The sequence below is a fragment of the Miscanthus floridulus genome, chromosome 10 (genome assembly GCF_019320115.1).
Source record: "Miscanthus floridulus cultivar M001 chromosome 10, ASM1932011v1, whole genome shotgun sequence".
NCBI classification, from domain to species: domain Eukaryota; kingdom Viridiplantae; phylum Streptophyta; class Magnoliopsida; order Poales; family Poaceae; genus Miscanthus; species Miscanthus floridulus.
The window spans coordinates 54,175,074-54,184,504 of NC_089589.1; positions in this window are offsets into that span (position 1 = coordinate 54,175,074).

Here is a 9,431-nt window from a genome sequence, read left to right on the forward strand (position 1 = left end):
TCAAACCTTTCCCTCCTGCTAACTTGTTGTTTGATGTCTTGTCCAGCTCTCCGAATTGAAGGAAAAAAGCTCTCGGAGGGCATTGATGAAATGAAGACTGTTGTTCGTACAAGTCATAACAAGGCTGAGGAGGTAATTACTCATGCTGAAGAAGAACTTGCACTTGCTAAGTTGATCAGGCGTGGAGCTGATAAAGATCTTGTGCAGGCCCAAAAAACTATTGAAGACTTGTCTGGGAAGCTGGCGACGGCTACTGAAAATTGGAACATTTTGTGGAAATCCTTTCGTTCAGTAGCTGATGTTCTTCGGACTCTAGCGGATGACGGGCAATCTTGGGCTCAGTTCATTCCTCGGATTCCGGCTCGTTTCCAAGAGTTCGTGAAGAAGTGCGCTCAAGTATGTACCAAGAATGTGCTGGCCCAGGTCCGGGTCCTTGCTCTAGAGGCTCCTCTGTCCAAGATAGCAGAGGAAGCTGATAGCCAAGAATACCTTGATGCCGTTGAGAGGATGGAGCCTGAGGTCGAAGGTTTAGCCAATAGGGTTGTAGATAGTCTTAATATTGATATTTCCCTTCCTGATGACAATGCCTGATCCAATTGACCAGCCTCTTGTAATATTACACTCCTCTTCAAATGAAGATTCTTTATTTTCGTTGATGTATTCTTTGCCCAGGTGTGGTCGGAGTTACTTGACTTGCTGAGTACTTTGTCCCGTTTTCGTCTCTACCCTGTAAACAACTCTGTGTGTTATCCTGACGAAATCCCTCGATTTGTCGAGTACTTTTCTTTTCTTCCTCTTTTGTGATCCGTCGAGTGCTTTGTCCGCGCTATGACTTGTTAGATGTAGATCTTTGTGTTGACAACCTTTCGTCTGCGCTATGTAAAATGACTCGGCATAGAATGTTGCCTTGACAAACTTCGGCATCCGAGTGCTTTCTTGAGTGGCGCTTGTGCTTTTCTAAGGAAAAAGTATTCCTATCTGGATGTAGCCCCCGAGCCTCTTGCTTTTCGGAACGAAGAGTTGGAGGGTCTTTTTAAGCTTAATTTCGGTCGACTAGTTTTAGGTGTTAGCTTTTAGCTACCCTCATCGGCGGGCTCAAGCGTCTTTTCAGCTATTTTGCTCTCGGCCGGTAGGCTCAGGCATGTTTTCAGCCATTTTGCTTTTTGTTTCGGGTGTTAGCTTTTAGCTACCCTCATCGGCGGGCTCAAGCGTCTTTTCAGCTATTTTGCTCTCGGCCGGGATGCTCAGGCATGTTTTCAGCCATTTTGCTTTTTGTTTCGGGTGTTAGCTTTTAGCTACCCTCATCGGCGGGCTCAAGCGTCTTTTCAGCTATTTTGCTCTCGGCTGGTAGGCTCAGGCATGTTTTCAGCCATTTTGCTTTTTGTTTCGGGTGTTAGCTTTTAGCTACCCTCATCGGCGGGCTCAAGCGTCTTTTCAGCTATTTTGCTCTCGGCCGGGATGCTCAGGCATGTTTTCAGCCATTTTGCTTTTTGTTTCGGGTGTTAGCTTTTAGCTACCCTCATCAGCGGGCTCAAGCGTCTTTTCAGCTATTTTGCTCTCGGCCGGTAGGCTCAGGCATGTTTCAGCCATTTTGCTCTTTTGGAAACAACTCGGGGTTTAGCCATCATAAGACATAAGTTGTCGAAAAACCATCTTTATTGATTATGATCGTTTGATAAGTCATAATACACATTTTGTCGAGGGACAACATCTTTATAGGTCATGAACGTTGATCTCTTGTGTTTTGTACATGTACTCTCTTTGAGTTGTTTTCATGCATAGAATCTTCTAAGTTGGCTGATGTGCCATGTATTACTAACTTCTTTCTCATCTTCAGCCATTAACTTGTAGGTTCCTGGTCCGATGACTTTTGAGATGATAAAAGGACCTTCCCATGGACTGAGTAGTTTATGGCGTCCGTCAGTTTTTTGTATTCTTCTTAGCACTAGGTCCCCGACTTGTAGTGATCGAGGCTGTGTACTCTTGTTGTAGTGGCGTCTTAATCCTTGGAGGTATCTTGCTGATTGAAGGGTAGCGTTTACCCTAACTTCTTCTGTAGTGTCAAGTTCTAATCTTTTGGTGTGTTCTGCTTCTCCTTCATCATACTGTTCTATCCTTGGTGACGTCCAAATCAAGTCGGTAGGTAGCACAGCTTCTTATTCGTAAACTAAGAAGAAAGGCGAGTATCCGGTAGCTCTACTTATTTGGGTCTGTAGTCCCCACACTACTTTGGGTAATTCTTCAATCTATTTTGATCCATAGTTTGCTAGTTCTTCATATAGTCTTGGTTTCAACCTGGCTAGTATGAGTCCATTAGCCCTTTCTACTTATCCGTTGGCTTCTAGATGTGCAATAGACATGTAGTCTATACTGAAACCATAGTCTTGTGCCCAGCTTTTGAATTCTGTAGCTGTGAAGGGGGAGCCTAGATCTATGATGATTCGATTGGGCATGCCGAAGCGGTGCATAATGTCTTGGAAGAACTCAACTGCTTTGGCTGCGCTGTATTTCGCGAGTGGTTTGTATTCAATCCACTTGGTGAACTTGTCGATTGCTACAAAGATGTACTCAAAGCCGCCTTTTGCTTTCTTCAGAGGTCCTACTTGATCCAGCCCCCAGCAGGAAAAAGGCCAAGCGGGTGGGATGCAGATAAGATTGTGAGCTGGCGCATGGGCTTGTCTTGCAAACATTTGGCAACCTTTGCATTTTCTGACAAGTTCTTCTGCGTCTTTCAAAGTGGTTGGCCAATAGAATCTAGTGCGAAATGCTTTGCCAACCAGTGTTCTTGAAGCAGCATGATTTCCACAGCAACCTGAGTGTATTTCGTCTAGGATCTCTTTGCCTTCTTCAAATGAGACACATTTTAGGAGTACTCCTGATGATGCAGCTCTTCTGTAGAGTCTATCTCCTACTAGAACGTAGTTTTTGCTTCTATGAACAACTTGGGTGGCTTCTGCTTTATCTGCTGGCAATTTATTTTCTTTGATATAGTCGATGAAAACTTGGCTCCATGAAGTGTTGATTACCAAGATCTGAATGCCTTTAGCCTGAATTTCATGGGTTGTTTCACCGGGTTGTTTGATAGAGGGAACTGATAGCTCTTCTATGAATACGCCGGGTGGAACCTTCGCTCTGTCTGATCCGAGCTTAGCGAGGACATCTGCTGCAATGTTGGAATCGCGGAGGACGTGTAGAATTTCTAATCCTTGGAAATGTTTTTCAAGTTTCCGTATTTCAGCACAGTAAGCACCCATGTTTTCTTTGGTGCAATCCCAATCTTTGCTGACTTGGTTGATGACTACTGCTGAATCGCCGTATACGAGTAGTCTCTTTATTCTGAGGGTAATTGCCACTCATAGCCCGTGGATGAGGGCTTCATATTCTGCTTCATTATTTGTAGCTTGCCATAATATCTGAAGGACGTACTTGAGTTGTTTTCCTTCTGGAGAAATGAGGAGAACGCCTGCACCGGCTCCGCCTAGTTTGAGTGACCCGTCAAAATACATCTTCTAGTGGTCAAAGATGGTATTTGATATAGGTTGTTGGATCTCTGTCCACTCGGCAACAAAATCAGCAAGGGCTTGAGATTTGATTTCCTTGCGTGGGGTAAAATCGATATTGAGAGCACCAAGCTCGACTACCCACTTAGATATGCGCCCTGTGGCATCTTTATTGTGTAGGATGTCTCCAAGTGGAAAATCTGTCACCACGGTAATCTTGTGGCTTTCGAAATGGTGGCGAAGCTTGCGTGAGGTGATAAGTAGAGCGTAGAGTAGTTTTTGTACATGCGGGTACCAGATTTTGGATTCTAACAGTACCTCGCTGATGTAGTATACGGGACGTTGCACTTTATACACGCGCCCTTGTTCTTCTCTTTCTATGACTATCGCCGTGCTGATCACGGTAGAAGTCGCCGTAATATATAGCATCATATCTTCGTCTTTCTTTGGAGGTGTTAGGACAGGCGACGAGGTGAGGTATTCTTTAAGTTTTTTGAAAGCTTCGTCGGCCTCTTTTGTCCACTCGAACTTGTCTGTCTTCTTTAGTAGTTTAAAGAAAGGTAACCCCTTTTCGCCGAGTCTTGATATGAAACGGTTGAGGGCTGCCATGCATCCTGTTAGTTTCTGCACATCTTTGATACTTCTAGGTGGGCCCATTTCTATTATAGCTCGAATTTGCTTGGTGCTGGCTTCAATCCCGCGCTGACTGATCAAAAATCCGAGTAGTTGTCCTGAGGGAACTCCGAATACACATTTATTTGGGTTCAACTTCCATCTCCATCTCTTCAAGTTTTCGAAGGTTTGCTTTAAATCTTCAATCAGAGTGTCTGGGTTCTTTGTTTTCACCACTACATCATCCACGTATGCCTCCACATTTTCACCGATTTGATCCCCAAGGCAAGTTTGGATAGCTCTTTGGTATGTGGCGCCAACGTTCTTTAGTCCAAACGACATGGTCTTGTAACAGTAAGCACCGAACGGAGTAATGAAAGACGTCTTGCTCTGGTCTTGCTCTTTTAATGCTATCTGGTGATACCCTGAATAGCAATCAAGAAAGGATAATAGGGCTGATCCTACTGTTGAATCAACTATCTGATCAATGCGTGGCAGCCCGAACGGATCTTTCGGACAGTGCTTGTTGAGATCTGTGTAATCAACACACATGCGCCATTCGTCCGTGTTCTTTTTCTGTACTAGAACTGGGTTTGCTAGCCAATCTGGATGAAGGATTTCTCTAATGAATCCGGCCGCCATTAGCTTTGTGATTTCTTTTTTAATTGCTGCCTTCTTGTCAGGTGAGAATCGTCGTAGCCGTTGCTTTACAGGCTTGGAGCTTTCATTAACATCAATTCTATGCTCAGCCAACTCTCTTGGGACACCTGGCATGTCGACCGGCTTCCAAGCAAAGATATCTTTGTTGTCCCGAAGAAAGTTGGTGAGCACGAGTTCCTATTTTGCCGAGAGGTGAGCACTGATGGTTGCTGTCTTGGAGGTATCGCCAGTGCCCAAGTTGATTTGCTTGACGTCGGCTTCTTTTGGTGGTGCGATGATGCTGGGCTTTTTAGCCAGTATTTCTAATTCTTCTTGGCTCATCTCTGTAGCAATTGTGGTTATTTCTTTTCTTCCATTGTCAGCTTGTGCTTTGGCTGCGATTTGGATTGCCTGAACGTCGCAGTCAAAAGCACGCTTCAAATCACTTCGAAGAGAAAGGACACCGTTGGGTCCTGGCATCTTAAGCAGTAAGTACGGATAATGTGGTATTGCCATGAATTTTGCCAGTGCTGGGCGTCCGAGGATTGCATGATATGACGAGTCGAAGTCTGCGACCTCAAATTTGATAAACTCTGTTCGGTAGTTCGAAGGAGTTCCAAAGGTAACGGGTAAAGTAATTTGTCCAAGTGGCATGGCTGCCTTGCTTGGTACTATGCCGTAAAAAGGTGTACTTGTTGGTGTAATCATCCCTGTGAGTTGTAGTCCCATCTTCCTTAGTGTTTCTGAAAAGATGATGTTGAGTCCGGCTCCCCCGTCGATTAGTACTTTGGTGACAGTCATACCAGCAATAGTTGGATCTAGAACCAGTGGGTAATGGCCTACGTTTCCCACACTAGTCCATTGGTCTTCTCTGGTAAATTGGATAGGATACTGTGACCAATTGAGATATCTTGGTGTAGCCGGTTCTGCTGTCATGATAGTCCGTAGTGCTAGTTTTTCTTGATGTTTGCTTCTGCAATCTAGAGCCCCTGAGAAGATCACTACTACCGTTCCCCTGGGTTTTTGGAATCCTTTGTCCTCGTGGTTGTCTTCATCTTTTTTCTGATTGTCCTCTTTGGTGCTCTCCTTACTATCTTTTCTTGTGTATCGATCATTGAAAGTGTAGCAATTTCCGATGGTGTGCCTCCCATTAGGGTGCAATGGGCAACGTATGTTTTCAATGTCATCATATCTTCTAGGTTTGGAAAACTTCTTTGATTTGTCGGCCATTGCCACGGTATTGTCTGGTCTACGTTTTCTTTCTTGATGTCTGCTATTTCAATGATTTTGCTTGTACGGGTTGTCCTAGTTGCTTCTATCCGGGAACCTCTCTCGTGTTTTTTCTTCTGCAGTAATCATCTTTTCTACTGTTCATCTAAATTCTTCATTGTTTCTCGGATTTTCTTTGCAGAAGTCTTGAAATTGCCACCTAGCCATGATTCCGTGAGAGAAAGCTTCAATTACTTCTCGTTCGGTGATGTCATGCACTTGAGCCCATAGTTCGTCAAATCGTCGATAGTAATTTCTAAGACTTTTGCCTCCCTTTTGCTTGAGTCCTTTCAGTTCTGCATGAGTGATTGGGTGTGTAATGATTCCTGCAAAATTTTCACAAAAAGCTCTTTGCAAGTCCTCCCAATTTCTGATAGATCCTGGATTTAATTTGTCGAACCATTGGAGGGGCATGGCTTCTAGTGCCATGGGAAAGAACAAGGTCTTGATATCGTCGTCTCCTCCCGCTAGTTCAATTGATTGTGAATATATTCTGAGCCATTGCCTTGGTTCAATTTTGCCATCATACTTGGAGTGTTTAGACGGTTTGAACTTGTGAGGTAATCGTACCGATGCAAGCCTGTTCGCGAAATAGGGGAATCTGCCGTGTGTTCTGGCTTCTTTGAATTTAGATTCGGCACCTCCTTCTGGCCAACTGTTGTTTTGATGGGAATAATTCTGCGAGGCTGTCTGGGTAGGCACCCTACTCCTGGTCTTCCTTGGTTGTTCAAATTGGTGGCCTTGATTATGTTCCTTCCTACTTTCTCCGTTATGGCTTCCACCTGGCCCAAGTCTTTCGAAAGCGGACTTCCTTTGATTTTGATCTTCTTTCCTGTGGGTTGTTGATCTGGCGGGTAGTCTTGATTGGGCTCTCTCTTCATGCGTTCTTGGGATCGTCGACCGGAGCAAGTCTTGGAGCTGTTCATACTTCTCACTGGGATGTGAAGTTGCTCTGAGTTCTTCCAATGCTTCTTGAATCTTATTGTAAGGCGTATTTGCCGTGCATCTTCCTTTGACTTCTCGTTGTGATTTTCTTCTGTCGTATTCAGCCAACTCTGACTCGTATCTGATCCAGGCTTCCCTGCGCTGCCTAGCACGGTGTTGGCGCCCTTGCTTCAACTTGTTTTTTCTTTCTCTAGCTTGTTTCTGACTATCGGTTTCTCCATCGTAGCCCTGGGCAAAGGGTGATATGTTGGATTCTGATTCATCTGATGACCTGACATAGGGTGCTTCTGGGGGATTTAACGGTGACCGAGGATGTCAAATCATGAGTACTTCCCGTGCATGAGCCGTTCTGTTATTGGCGTTGGTTTTCATACTGTCGGAGTTGCTGATGACTTTAGTAGATGCCTCGATGTCGCAGATCGAGTCTCCTTCTTGGTAGGGTAGAATAGCCGTCATCGTCGTGTTGTCTAGTCGGGTACTGTTATCCTCAGGAACAGAGTCCGGCCAGTGAACGATGCAGTCTTGAGATGTTACAGTCAGGACGAGACCTTCCTGAGCTTCCTTCAGTGGCATTCTTAGTACTGGATCGAGGACTTCTCTGAGCCATGCCTGATAAGATATTGCCATGTTTAGGAGTCCGAGTGGAGGAAGATCCGACTTCTTGAAGGGATTCTGCGTGTACTCCGAGTTGTATTCTTGATAGGTCAAGGCCGCGTTCTTAAGTCCCATCGGAAAAGAACTCGGTTTCCCAAAAGGACTCGGATAAGACTTCAACTCGAATGCGGAGCTCGAATTCGAGTTGGATGCGCAAAGCTGCGGAACCTGAGTTGAATCAAACACTATGAGCTGCGCGAATCCTCCGGAGATTTGATCTGTCGTGGTCGTCGGAATAGAATCGTCTTCATGGTGTTTCGAATCCTCGAGGAGACGACTTTGGAGCTTGCCATTGTTGTCCGCCTCGCAGATCCATGAGCCAAAGATGAAAGTTGATCCCGTTGAGAAGATCATGTTGTTGAGGTCCATCGAGCTCTCGGATGCAAATTCGCTGAAAGCCCCTACCTGGCGCGCCAGCTGTCGATGTTTTACCACCGATAGCCTGCCACGGGGGTCCCCGGAGCAGTATTGTTCGAGCTTCAGCGTATGCGGAACTCAATGGTGAATGCAAGTGACAGTCGATTTATCCTGGTTCAGGCCCTCGACTGTGATCGAGTAACAGCCCTACGTCTAGTCAGCGTTAGCCTCTGCGTTGGATTGATTATGAAGTGTCGTACAATTATTGTTCTGTCGTTCTCTTCCCCAGGAGCCCTGCCCTCCTTTATATAGTCAGGAGGCCAGAGTCCTAGTCGGTTTACAATGAGAGTTCCTAGTAGGATTACTGAATAGTACTACTACTAAGATTACATCGGAAGAATCCTAGTTAGACTAGATCTTCTTTCTCCCTTGCGGGGTATCCTGTGGGTCCCGCATCGACAGAGGCCACGGTGCCCGCCCCCGTGACTGCGTCTGAAGGCCTGCGGGGCCTCCTCCATGGTCGTGCCGGGCGCCTCCGTGGCTACGCCGGCCGCCCTAAAGGCCGTGCGGGGCGTGTACCTGGCCGCGCCGACCGCTTCCGTCACCGCGCCGGCCGCCCATGAGGCCGCGCCGCCCGCCTCCGTCGCCACGCTGCCCGCCCCTGAGGCCACGCCGCCCGCCCCTGTCGCCGCGCCGGCCGCCCCCGAGACCGAGCCGCCCGCCTCCGTCGCTGCGCAGGCCTTCAACAAGGCCGCGCGAGCCGCCCTCTTCCGGTGTCGCGACGCGGAACAGGAGAGCCGTGGACTCGGGAAAAGGAGAGACTGAGTTGATCTGTTTGCTTTCTGTAGGGCATTATTGTCTTTTCCCATTGTCTCACTTCGACATCTAACGGTGCTTGCTCACTGATCTCACAAAAATGTCAAATAGGAAAGGAAAACTTGAGATGAGGAAATATAGGAAAGAATTTCAGTTTCGGTGTCAAATAGGAATGCAGCATTATTTTCAGGGTCAAATAGACAATTTTCTCTTTCTTTTATGCTCTTTCAGTGAACACCGGGCAGCAGGATAGAAGTCTGTTTATGTTAAAGTAGCACCAATTTTACCCAGTTCCTCTAATTTTTAACCCAGCTAAAACCTCAAAACCAAACCACTTTACACCTTGGACATATTTAAAGTTATTTTCATGTTCCATGATTAGGGCATTTTGGCTCAAACATGACTACATATAAATGCATGTTTTGGTGAAAAATCTCATGTATGTATTAACATATTTCCAAGGCTTATGAGATATATAATGTGCAACAATGAGACAGCTCAAATATCAAATGTTCCCTGCTCTGGAATTCTGTCACCCTATTTAATCTAATGACTTCCCCTTATTTTGCAGTAACTCAATATGGCACACAATCCTCCCCCTGGGTATTTGCATTAGTGCACCAAGCTGGTTATTAATTG